This window comes from Lontra canadensis, unplaced genomic scaffold (genome assembly GCF_010015895.1).
Source record: "Lontra canadensis isolate GAN:19392208 unplaced genomic scaffold, GSC_riverotter_1.0 scaffold86, whole genome shotgun sequence".
NCBI classification, from domain to species: Eukaryota; Metazoa; Chordata; class Mammalia; order Carnivora; family Mustelidae; genus Lontra; species Lontra canadensis.
In genome coordinates, this window is record NW_022631080.1 from 2,452,640 (window position 1) to 2,466,531 (window position 13,892).

At 34.1% G+C, this 13,892-nt stretch overlaps 1 protein-coding gene across 4 annotated transcripts in view; it reads right to left on the reverse strand.

Annotated features, from left to right (window-relative positions):
- The window catches only part of DMD (dystrophin), a 2,197,254-nt gene that overhangs the window by 1,990,170 nt on the left and 193,192 nt on the right, over window positions 1-13,892 (reverse strand). The gene's annotated exons all lie outside the window — the stretch shown is intronic.

A 13,892-nucleotide genomic window follows, 5' to 3' on the forward strand; every position in this document is an offset into this window, starting at 1 on the left:
AGGTTCAACTTTTGAAAGGACAGAACTAGAGCCTTATATATCACATTTTTGCTGTCAATAGTTAAGAGCTATTGCTTTGTATTGAAAGCATCGTGGCTACACTCTTGAGTCAGAAGTCTCTCGTTTCATTAATTAGGTTTTGGGATGGTGTCCTGGAATGTTATCTAGTGTCTGTGAATTCTAAGTTGGTTTGTCCAGCAAGCATATTGTCAGTGTATATGGTAAGTAGTAGTTTGCTCCTAATATTATTTGTGCTCTTTCAATAGTTTAGATTGTTTTTATAAGGGAGAATGTGGAGTTTGAGCTTCTGTTTTAATCTGAGGTTGAAAAGAGAAAAAAGGGACAGCTTTTCCAGTATGCTTTCTAGGCTTTTCTGAACAGTGCAGAGATGCTCAGGAGGAAGAAAAAGTTGGTATTTTAAATGGAATCTTTCAGACGCTAATTTGAACATAAAATTTTAGTGGAAATAACCTCAGATTTATGCAGACATTTGGATATTTTCCTCATCTCTGACAGTAACTACTATGACTTTAGAAAAATTGCTCCATCTTCTGAGTCTCAGCTTTCTAATCTATAAAATAAGAGGGTTGAACTACATAGCTTTTAAGGTCCCATCTAGATTTAGCAGTCTATGATTTATATCAATTTACTTATACACAATACAGGCCCTGTGAAACGTACATTTATACAATTATAGAGATGAACACTCAGGACTCCATTTAATAGATTCCCCTGACACAACGGCTGTACTACACCGCTAATGGGTACTTTCCCCTGAAATAAGTAAGCTATCCTACAAACACTAATGGAAGTGACCCCAAAAGGTTTCCCAAAAGGAATTCAGGAAACCTAATAACAACAACAAAAATCAAACAAACACTAGCTGTGGCATACAGACTGAATAGATCTATACCAAGTTCTGATTTGCTACTGGTTCCCTCATCTCAAATTACTTCTATCAGTAACTGGAGATAGAGCTCTATCTCCAGACATTGAGATCCTGCCCCCTAGGTAATGATAATAGTAATTGTAACATATAACCCCTTTTAAGAGACAAAATTTCTTTCCAACACACCTACAAAGTAACTATGTCATTCCTCATTTTAAAAATAAAGAAAGGGGCAGAAAGAGGCTGAATAACTTGCCAAAGGCCACAGTTGTTAAATAGCAACACTAATATTGGAACTCAGCATTGTCTCCAGAATCCATGCATCTAAAAACTCCCTTTTCTAACATGGTGGTGTTCATCTATTTTCTTGTTTGCCTATCTACTATGAGAAGAACTGCATGATTCTTCAGAAGACCCATCAGAGTCAGGAATGTAACCCTAGGTTGCAAGATAGAGCAACTTTTAGACTCAATCTTTCTGAGCAGAATTTTCAGCATGACCTCACAACTGGTCAAACACTTTTTTTAAAATTTCTTTAAAAAATATTTTATTTATTTATTTGAGAGAGAGAGAGAGAGATAGAAAGAGCACTAGCGGGAGGAGGAGAGGGAGAAAGAGAAATTCAAGTGAACTCCACACTCAGCGTGGAGCCCAACACAGGGTTAAATCTCATGACGCTGAGATCAGGACCTGAGCTGACATCAAGAGTTACAAGCTCAACCAACTGTGCTACCCAAGTGGCCCTGGTCAAACATTTTAAATGAGTGGTTACATATTTTCTGATATTCTCTCCGATATCACCCATGTGTATGAACCAAAGGAGCTGACTTGTGCTCTCAGAATGCAAAATTGATACTAAAAATGAAGGGCACACTCTGGGATTGGCCACATAGTATGAGAGTTTATAAATTTTAAATACTTGTTTTTTCAGAATACATGAAGAACTGTGAATAAGTTTAAGAGCCTCCATGATATTCAGTCTGATTGGAAAGGGAGAGTTGCACAAACTTTACTAAGGAGGCGCAACAGAAAACTCCTGGTCAGACTTCCTAAGTTGTGTGACACTGTATTCATTTTCTTATAGTCACACCCAGGTGAAATCCAACAGACTCAACAAACTCCACATATAACTAGTTTTTCTCTAGGGTATTAAAACAAGCAAGCAGCAAATCCACCAAATCAATGTAGTGAGTATCATTTAACCAGGACACATTTTTTCCCCCAAAAGTGGTGCACAACACAGGAAATGAATTTATTACACCATGAGAGCACATTTAATTACCTAATACCAGTGCCTAAAATCTCATGTTGTGTATACAAATTGGCACGCACACATTTTTATAGCAAGAACATAAACTTTTCAAACTGAAATGCCTAAATGGTTTTTAAAGATTATTTTCACTAAGGTGAAATCTGGTCAGAAAATGAAAATGTAGGCCTTTCAGTAGGTGAAAATGCCAACCTGTCATTTTTAACCCTGAATAATCACAATTGTAGTGATTCGAGCAGTGTACCTTCATCCGATGTCATCTAGCACAGTATGGAACTTTTGTGTGAAATAGACCAAACAAAAGTTTTTTTTTTTTTAATTACATAACTGACTAATTCTTGGACACTTCCCCCACCAACCACAGAGCAATCACCTAAATAGTTCACAGCATCCCCAAAAGAAATGAAACTGCACTCTGGACTCCTTAATTTGCCACCTTTCAGAGATAAGGTTAATAGAATTAAGTTAACCATAAAGATTATTAGAAATTGAATGCTGTATCCTTAGATGTCTGAGGTACTTTAATGCATTTCAATAAATATGAGGTTGGGAAACATAAAAGGAAAATTTATGATACTAATTTAAAAAGTATCTTTCTACATCTCTTGTGCATGCTATGGCATAGCCCTTGATGTTTCTCTACTCACAAATATTGTTGAAGGGATAGGACGGGGGCCCCCAACATTTCCAAAGAAATTGGAGTCAAATGCTCAATATAATATTTGGAACATCATATGAAATGAAAGTTATTTCTAAGAGATTCAGCTGTGAAACATTTAAAAATATCCACTGACGGAAAGTATATAAAGAAGCTAATCATAAGACAAATGATGTAATAGTGATCATTTTTATTATCATCCTAATTATCCAGTTTAGGTTTACAAACCAGAAGAAATTAAAACAAATCTTTTTTTTACTATTTTTCATAGACATATGTTTTTAAATTTTTTAAAAATTATTTATTTATTTGAGAGAGACAGAAAACGAGCAGTGGGGAGGGGCAGAGAGAAAGAGAGAGAGAGAGACGTAGACTCCCCACTGAACAGGAAGTCCAATGTGGGGCTTGATCCCAGGACTTGGAGATCATAACCTGAACTGAAGGCAGATGCTTAACCGACTGAGCCACCCAAGCACCATTTCTTTGTACTTTTATATATATTGACTATAAAATGGTATCAACTTGATTTTTAAATTAGAATAACTTTTCTGTCATAAACATTATGATTTTATAAAGGGAAAGGAAGTGATGATGATGATATTATTATCAATATTGGGTATCAGAGAAACTGTGCCTGATACTTTTCTTATGGCATCTTATGAATTATTATGATGATAATTTTATATATAAGGAAATTGAGTCCTAGAAAGGTTACATAACTAGTTTAAGGTTATACTGCTAGAGAGTGACAGTAAGTTTAAATTTAGATTATTCCAAAGCTTGTTCTGAGCTTATTCTTTTTATTGCAACATTATATTTTCTTCCTATACCTAGAGAATAACACAGTGTCCAAAACCTAGAATTCCTTTTATGCCTTATGTTTAGAAGGTTGATGACAACCTTTGCAAGAAAACTATTGTCCAAGTCCTTGTTGTTGATGGTTTTAATAAAAGGGAAAGGGTCTTTGATACTTTCCTATTACTTAGTGTGTTGCATTTTGTTGATATCCACAATTCATATATAGCCTTTTAGAAAATTAACCAAATAAGAAAAAGTTTCTTTTTTATACTACTTGCTCCTTCTAACTTTATACACATTTATTCTGATTACGTAAAGAATACAAAGAAAGGGAAAAAAAACCCACAGATGATATAGGGGAAAAAAAGAATATCAGCTTTAAAAAATAAGCAAGAAAATGCAATCTGACACTAAAACAAAATAACACAAAGACCAGAATTAAGTCCAATATCCCATGACATGGAATCTAAAAGAAATGATGAGGGGATTAGCAATTTTTTTTTCTCTGCTACTTCTCTGTTACTGCTGGAAATACTTCTCTGTACTGCTGGAAAACTCACCGTTTCTTTCCTCACAGATTAACAAAGAGTGGGTTTTCCAGAAGCCCAAGTTACCACTGTTGAGTGCTTTCAATCTATTTTAAATTTGCCCATGATTAGGCCAGTCTCTATGTAGTTGACAAACTAATAGAACAGTAATAATTACTTACTTTCAACAGTGAATTAGACACTACACTAAGGATTACTCATGTATTTTTAAAACCTCATGATGATTCTCCGTATTAAGTATCACTATTCATTTCACATATGAGAAAACTTGGAAAGGGTCCTTCCAGGTGAAACTGCTAAGCACGACCCTAGCCCTCTTCCCCGTTTATCTGTTTTGTGGCCTCCTTAAACACATAAAGCCACTTAATGTGTCTCAGCCTTTGCACTAGCTACTCCTTCCTTCTGGAAAGTTCTTCCTTAGTCTTTACATGACTGGTTCATGCTAGAAAATCATAGTTCAGCTGATATTACCTCCTCAGCAAACAAAGCCTTTCTTCACTTCTGAAACCAGAGTACCCACCCATTCAGTCACTTCATTTTACTCTCAATGAAGCACTTATTATCTGATAAGTATTTTGTTTATTTATAATAAGTACTTCATTGAGAATTTAGGTATATGAGATATAAAATATATGTGATGTGCTATCATTACATTATATATACTCCATATTATTATATGTATTATAATGTGTATTATATATTGTAGACTGTGCTTAACATAGTAGGTATTTTGTAAAACATTATGAAACCACTATTTCAAAATTTACTTGTCTCTCCTTCTCATTTAATTTTTAGAACATTTTCACTGAGGCATAATTACTATACCACAAAATTCATACTTTTAAAGTGTACAAGTGTACAAGTGTAGAACTCAGTGATATTTAGTATATTCAGAGTTTTGCAATTGTCACCACTAAATAATGCAAAACATTTTCATCCCCTTGAAAAAGAAACCTCACACCCAATAGCAGTCATTCTCCATTTTTTGTTTCCCTGGATCCTAGAAGCCACTCATCTACTTTGTGTCTGTATTGATTTCCCTATTCTAGACATTTCATATGAATCTCATGATTTTTACATTTTTATAAATTGAGAGTATTAACATGTTAATAAACATATCTAATATGCACCGAATACATAATAAGTAAGGGTTGGCAGCTTTACAAAGCACTTCTTTTTTCAGTTGTTAGAGAAAATGAATCAATTTAGCACTCATTTATGACAAAATAATTCCAAAAAAATAGAACAAGAGGTGAAGGAAAAACATGTACACTAAAAATATATTTTTTTTTAAATTTTAAGAGACTTTATTTTTATGCCTTTTAAAGTTTTTTAATGGCCTTTATCTTTTTAACTTTAGTTTTGAGTTCACAGCAAAACTGAGAAGAAAATACAGATACCTGTCCCCACATATGCATAGCTTCTCCCAGTATCAAATCCCCCATCAAAATGGTACATTTGCTGTAAGTGATAAACCTGCACTGATACATCATAATCATTCAAAGTCCATGGTTTATCTTAATGTTCAATTTTGCTCTTGTGCATCTTAATGGTTTTGGATAAATGTATAAGGACATATATCCATTATTAAAGTACCATCCAGAATATTTTCACTGCCCTAAAAGTCTTCTGTGCTCTGCCAATTCCCCCACTTCTCCATGCTAATTCCTGGCCACCTGTGATCTTTTTACTGTTTCCATAGCTTTGTCTTTTCCAAAATGTCATGTAGTTGAAAACAAATAATATGTAGTCTTTTCAGATTGGTTTCTTTTCCTTAGTAATATGCATTTAACTTTCCTCCATGTTGTTTCATGGCTTGATAGTTTTCTCTTTTTTTTTTCTTTAGTGCTACGTAATATTCCATTGTCTGGACAGCTTATTTATCCATTCACTTACTGAACGATATCTTGGTTGCTTCTGTGTTTTGGCAATTATGAATAAAGCTACTATAAATATCCATGTTCATGTTTTGTATGGAATAAATTGAAAATTTATACTTGATTGAAATAATTGAAAATTTAATTCCTTTGGGTAAATACCAGGGAGTGCTATTGCTGGATCATATGGTAAAAGTATGTTTTGTTAAAAGTGACCAAACTTGGAGAGTTTGGTCTTGCAGAGTAATAGTGCTAACATTTTAGATTCCTCTCAGCAGTGAATGAGAGTTCCTGCTGTTCCATATCCTCACCAGCATTTAGTGGTATCAGTGATTTAGATTTTGGCTGTTCTAATAGGTGTGTAGTAGCATTTCATTTCTTAAATTTGCATTTCTGTGGTGACATATGTGTATCTGTCATCTGTATATCCTCATTGATGGTTGTCTTTTAAGACCCTTTTGGTGGGTATTTGGCCCAGTTTTTAATCAGGCTGTTTATTTACAAAGCACTTTTCATGCATTAGTTCATATAATCTTTCTAAAAAATGTAGAGGGTAATCACCGTTAATATTCAATTACAGATGCTGATGGAAAAACTAAGATGAGTAAGTTTAAGAACTTCTAGGACCACAAAGTTAAAAATGTAAGAACCTAGATTTAAACTGAGGCCCTGATCATTTGTTTTGTCACTGTGCATCTCTCTTGCTCTTACCCGTTATTGTTGTAGTAATGGAGTGAGGTGCTCACAGTAGCCTCTACTAAGGGCATTTGGGTATAGATAATTAACATTAGTTCCACCAGCAGAAACAGCTCTATCTTTACATGAGTAAGGAATGTAGGGGAGGCAGGGCACATATATTATTTCATTCAGCACAAATTAATAAAACGGAAATGTTCCTTTTCCTTCTCTCCTTTCTCTCATCCATAATTCCCCTGGTTGTCAATCACGGAAACACTGTGGTCTTATATCAAAACTAGGAAAATTAAGACGGGACTTGCATTTTGACTCAAATAAATTCTAGTAAATAGAATTACTCTAAAAAAGAATTACTTTTTTAAAAAAGAATTACTTTACATATATAGGGTATCAGTATACATAGAAATAAACACTTGATTATTTGACATAACATTACATTTCTTTGATTCATAGCTTGCATTGCATTCTTCTGGGACTCAAGATTATTTCAAAAGGAAGGTCTGGAATGGTATTTGGTATAGTGCCCTATTCAATAGCCCTGATGATATCTGTAATTTTGAATCGAATAAATTGCACTGGGTTAGTAAATGTTTAAATACATTTCCAAAAATTATGAAAATACTCATTTAATTATGATTTCTTGTATTTAAATGTATAACCAACAAGTATACAATTTTTAAGTAGAATAACACACACCAGGGAGTAATATTTGAAATGACTGTGAATTTTGGTTTGCGAATGTTCTTGGCCTTTGCTCCTATGATTCACCACACCTTCTAGGCATGCAATTATCTCTTAACAACTCACAACCTGTCATGCAGTATGCCATTCCTTAAATGAGAATTTGCCCCAAGCATCATTATATACTTAGCTCTTAATAATTTTACTAGAAGCATCAACTAGTAGTTTTTGATGGGCAAAAAAATATCAGTGTTACCATTTAAAATAGATATTTCTTTCTGTAATAAAAGCCAAATCCTCATCTTCTATTTGTAACCTGAATGATCCTTTAAGAGCATTTAACTCCTATAATTGAATTGTAGAAGTTAAAATATGTCCAACTTAACACTTAACCTAACATGCAAAGCTGCACATGAACAGTGTTATTGCATTTGTTTTATTGCATCTGCACCACAACATCCTTTATAGATATTCAGATGAGTCACTCCACTGGAAACAAGAAGGAGCATAGCTAATCTTGGGTTTTCATTGGTTTGATTACTATTTCAACTTTAAATGGCTGTATGATAATTAGTGGGTGTGGAACAGTCAGTACTGCTCAAGGAGCAATTGCCTTTCATGAAAAACAAAGTTCTAAATAAGCAAAGTAAACTCCGAGAGACAATCGATTCAGTCTCACACACCTCCCTGCCATAGTTTTAAAAGGAGCAGATGTGCTAAAAAGCCAGTGAGAAGATGGTTAGTATTTCCCAGGGTGCAAGCAGGAATAGAATGTCTAACACCTGACTGCCCATATTTTGCACAATGATTTACTGCAGTGTATAATCTACATGAGCATCCCAATATGGGAAGTTTTCATATCAGGAAAGTATTGAAACCCTAAAATATAGTAAATTGAAACTTAAAAGTGAAAGGTTTGGTTTAAAAGAGAACAGACAAAAAGAATATGTTTCCTAGAGATTAAAACTGTTTATAATTACTCTATGTGGAGATGGACATTCATTCCTAAATAATATCTGTACCTTTACGATTCTAAATGTCTAGGCATTTAGAGTGAGTGATAATTACAAATGAGGTTAATGTGAAATAAAAACAATGAGTGGATCACACTAGCATCTGTCTCTCTTTTTAAGTTTTTATTTTAATTCCAGCTAGGTAATATACACCGTAATATCAGTTTCAGGTGTACAACATAGTGATTCAACACTTTGTTACATCACCCAGTGCTCATCACAAGTGTACTCCTTAATCCCCATCACCTGTTTCTCCTATCCCCCACCCCCTCCCTTCTGATAACCAACAACATATTCTTTGTAAAGAGTCCATTTCTTGATTTCCTTCTTTCTCTTTTGCTCTCTCATATTTTTTCTCTTTGCTTATTTGTTTTGTTTCTTAAATTCCACATATGAGTGAAATCATATGGTATTTGTTTTTCTCTGATTGACTTGTTTTGCTTAGCATAATACTCTCTAGCTCCATCCATGTTGCAAATGGCAAAATTTCATTCTTTTTTATGACCAAATAATACTCCTTTGTACATATATACTATATGTTCTTTATCCATTCATCATTCAGTGGATACTTGGGTTCTTTCCATAGCTTGGATACTATAAAGAATGCTACTATAAACATAGGGGTTGCATGTATCCCTTACTATCACCTGTCTTAATAGGCCTCCATTTACCTGAATTTTTAGATAAACCAAAACTCCACATTTCCTCTGTTAGATTCCTGATGGACCAAGATGACCTGCTGAAAGATATTAACTAGAAAGCTACACTTTTAAGTCAAACTCTATACTTCAGTAGACTAAGGATAGCTGCAACAATTTTTGATACTCCTCACATTGAAGAGGTAAAATCTTTGTTTCCACTCTTTAAGGTAAGTGAACTCTATGACTCCCTTGACAAATAGAATCTGCTAGAAGAAATGCTCTGTTGCTTCCCAGGGCCACACATTAAGAGTCCAGAAACTTACACTTCCTTTCTTCTGTATCATTTACTCTTGGACCCTCAGCTACCATGTGAGAAGTTCAGCAACACTAAGTCCACTATGCTGGAGAAGCCACCTTGTAGGCATTACGTCAACAGTGTTGAGCCAAATCTTCCAATCATCCCCACTAATGCACAAGACATGTGAGTGAAGCTGTTTTGGATTCTTCTGACCAGCCACTTGACAGCTGGGTACCACTGCATGATCACAGCTATACAACACCAAGTAGAAAAATCACCCCACTGACCTATGCCCAAATTCATGACTCATAGAAACATGAGGTATAAATCGTGACTGCTGTTTTGAGCTAGTAAGTTTAGAATGACTTGTTATTATAGCAATAGATAACCAGAACATATGGCTTACTAAGAGTCCACTGTGATTGTTTTCATTCTTACTTATTTAATCAAATAATATAATTATATACTATATAATTAGATGAAATAGGAGTAGAAAATAAGGCAATGTGTTCTTTCTCTAAACTCAACTGAATTTGTGAGAAAATCAGTAAAAGTGAGCTGAAGGAGAAAGAAAAGGCCTTCCTGTGGGGGATATTATAAAACTATTAAAGGAATCTCCTCTCAGATTGTTTTGCAAATGCCTCTATGTTCTTTCTCCACTGCACAGGAACCAAAGTGCACAAGTCTTTAATCTGCACCCTAGCCCCCTTAATTTTATGATGTCTTACTATCTGGTTATAAAATCCACATTCTCATTGCTGTTCCTTGAACATGTTAAACACACTTTGGCCTTTGAACCCTTTTTTCTAGTTGTTCACTCTACCTGGAAGAGTTTCCCTACAGATACATGGTTGGCCTCAAGTCTTGCTCAGATCTCATCTACACAGTGAAATCCATTCTGACACCACATTTCATACTGTTTCTGGTCATTGAACTTCTCAACTCCCTTACTCAACTACTTGGGATTTCCACTGCACTAGATCCTTGACATATGGCATAATTTATTACCATACAACCATTAATGTCCTGACTGGAGTAAGAGGGTTTCCATCCTGAAGTGAATCCTAAAAGAACAGATAATTTTGAAGCACAATTTCAGGACATCATATAAAACAGTGAACATAACACTAAGGCTGTTAAACTACATTCAAGACTATTCAGAAGGACTTGAGGTTGTGAGCAAGGACAGTGTGAGATCAACAAGCCTTCCTAGGCTATGCTGCAGTCTGGCATGGAATCCAATGAGCCAAGATGAAGCTCTATTTGTGTATTTCTGAAGGGATGGACACAGCACCTCAAAATGGATACAGAATTTATTTTTTCAGCAATACTCTCTCAGGTAATCCAAAGCTTTTTCCATCTGAAATACATACATTATTACAAGTCTCTGGAGTCAGAGTTAAACATGAATGCTGAAGTCAACAAGTATAAGCAAAAAGTATTTATTTCACTTTTACTTGTGTGCCCAAAATCCCTAGCTCTATCACTTAACTGTGATATTTAGCAAGTTACTCAATTTTCTGAATCTCAGTTTCCTTACCCGTGAAAGTAAATTGTTAACAACTCCCTTATAGTGTGTACTAATTAAATAAGAAAAACCAAAGTAAGATTTCATTCTTTTTTATGGCTGAGTGATATTCCACTTTGTGTGTGTGTATGTGTGTGTGTATATACATATCACTATACATATATATGGGTTCTTTATCCATTTATAAGTTGATGAACATGTGGGCTCTTTCCATAATTTGACTATTGTTGATAATGCTGCTGTAAACATTGGGGTGCATGTATACCTTCAAATTAATACATTTGTGTCCTTTTGGTAAATGCCTTGTGAGCACTGGATGTTATATGTAAGTATTGAATCACTAGACTCTACACCTGAAATTAATATTACACTGTACGTTAACTGCAATTCAAATAAAAACTAAAGAAGGCCCAAAACAAATTCATTCATGGAATGTGGCCCACACTGAGACCTAAAAAAAGTAACTATCACTATCTTTATTTTCCTGAGATGAACTGTTAATTAAAAAAAAGAAAGAGGGAGAGAATAAAGTTGATAACCTTCAATTATTCAATTATTTTTAGCAATAGACCATGTTTTAAAATGATCAAAAATTTTAACACAATTTTGAAAAAAGTGATCAAACAGATTCACTACATTACTCACTATATGGATCTTGGATTTGTTTGGGATTTTTAAAAAAGTCTTGGAACTTAGAAAATTTAAGGGATGAGAGAGTCATTAGTTTTCCTTGTTTACTGATGAGAAAATGATAGTAGCTTATTGAGAACTACAGGGGGTTTTGATGGATTCTTTTCATAAAAGGAATGTTGCATTTATACTTAGTGTATGTTTATGTATATGTATTATACATACATTAAAGCATAGTGAAATCCACTGAAGATTTTTATCTGTGGAGTATACTAGTTACTTAGTAATGCTATGTAGGAGAGAAGTAAGTTCACATACAGAAAGCTATTACAATATATTGCTCTAACACGGAGAAAGTTATTTCTGTTAAATATATGACCCTTTTATGGTAATTCCCAATGTTAGAAGCTGCTTCATCCAGCAATCATATTACCATTGTAACCCACCAGAAACCTACTCTCTCTTTCCTTCAAATACGTAGTCACTTAAACCAAATGTACAGAAAAACAAACAAACAAACAAAAAACAACTAACATGTAGTTTAGGAACTAAGGAAAATTTTAAAAGCAACAATCTCATTGAAAAAACAGAAGGTGGTACCTTAAAAATTGCACATTATGGCAAGGGAAAATTTTCATCAGTTTTTAAAATTAGTTGCAAATTGTTTCAATTAACAAATGTAGATGGTGTTGTATTCATTATGTATACTTGACTCAGATATAAACCTTTATGGTTATAAATTGTTTATATATCAGAGAAAAGAATATATGGTCAAAAATAACTGTATTTCTCACAAGGGACACTAAATTACCCCCTTTTTAAAAAATTAGCATGGAGCACTGGGTGTGGTGCAAAAACAAGGAATACTGTTATGCTGAAAATAAAAAAAAATAATCTGCAAAGAAAAAATATTATAAAATGAAAAAAAATTAACATAATAGTAAAAAAATTAGTATCTTAATGCCATATAATTTTTCAAAAAGGAATACAAAACTACAAAGTAAGAAAATATGTGAAAATATATAAAAATGGGAATACACAAACTGGCCTAATGGAGATATTTCTAAAAAGTATTTAAGAATAAAACTGAAATATATAATAAGGTAAAAATAAATATTAAGACAATTGTTAAAAGGGATTTTATTGAAAGCTGTGTGCCACATTAATACTCATTTCTTTACCTTTGTTGTAAAATAAAATTTGTCCACCAATTTTACATCAAGCAAGACTTGTTTGCCCTCTGGATAATCTAAAATTGCAGGAATCTTTAAAAATTAGCACAGGTAATTTCTTTACTTTTTTAGCACAGAGGAAGAAGGAGAGAGAGAAATCCAAGCAGGCTGCATTGGATTTCTGAAAAAGCTGATGCGGAGCTCAGTCTCACAACCCTGAGATCAAGACTTGAGCCAAAACCAAGAGTCAGATGCTTAACCAACTAAGGCACCAAGGTGCCCCAGTTTCTTTCACCTTTTTAATGACTTTATTTACTTGTCAGAGAGAGAGAGAGAGAGAGAGCATGTACAAACAGGGGGAGCAGAAGGCAGAGGGAGAAGTAGGCTCCCTGCTGAACAAGGAGCCCAATGTGGGACTTGATCCCAGGACTCTGGGATCATGACCTGAGCTGAAGGTAGATGCTTAACTGACTGAGCCACTCCAGTATCCCTCTTTCACTTTTAATAGGTGGAGAAGAACTGTAGAAAGGCCCCAAAATCTTTAGTACTAAATAGGTCACATGATGCAAACAATGTGTCTAATCGATAAAAAATGGTAATCATGACATATACCCTTCCTTCAATTTTATTTCTAAAGCAATAGCCAAGAAGTTGTCAAAATATCAGTTGTGTTTTCATTCAGTTTATTTCTTTCAAGAATTCTCTATTTAAATAACTTAGGTTTCCTTTGAGCATTAGTAACTTAAGAAAAAAATACTTTACAAAACTCTAATAATCAGCAGCAATGTTGAAGTGTGAGAACTTCTAAAGTAGGGATGTCTTGTAGTATATGAATTCATACCAAATCAGTTTATAAAAAATAATCCTGAATTCTTCTACCCCCCCACCTGCCACAAAGATGGAATGTTTCATATCTGCTTTTGCTTTATTTTTCCTTAGATGAGAAAATACCAAAATTGGGAGGCAAAAACATGTTCTGTCTCCCTGGCTCTGTTTTTGTTTTTTCTCTTAAATCTTGTTGCCAGTTACATTGACTTCTGTTTGTAGGAGTTTCTTTATGTTTTTATTTGTTCCCTTACATACAAGCTCTCTTCGTGGGGTCTTTTGCCAACTCATTATATTATCCTTTTAGAATATGGTCAAAGACAAGCCCATATTAAAATCCAGTTTTCATTTCTAAGAAGATACTGGAA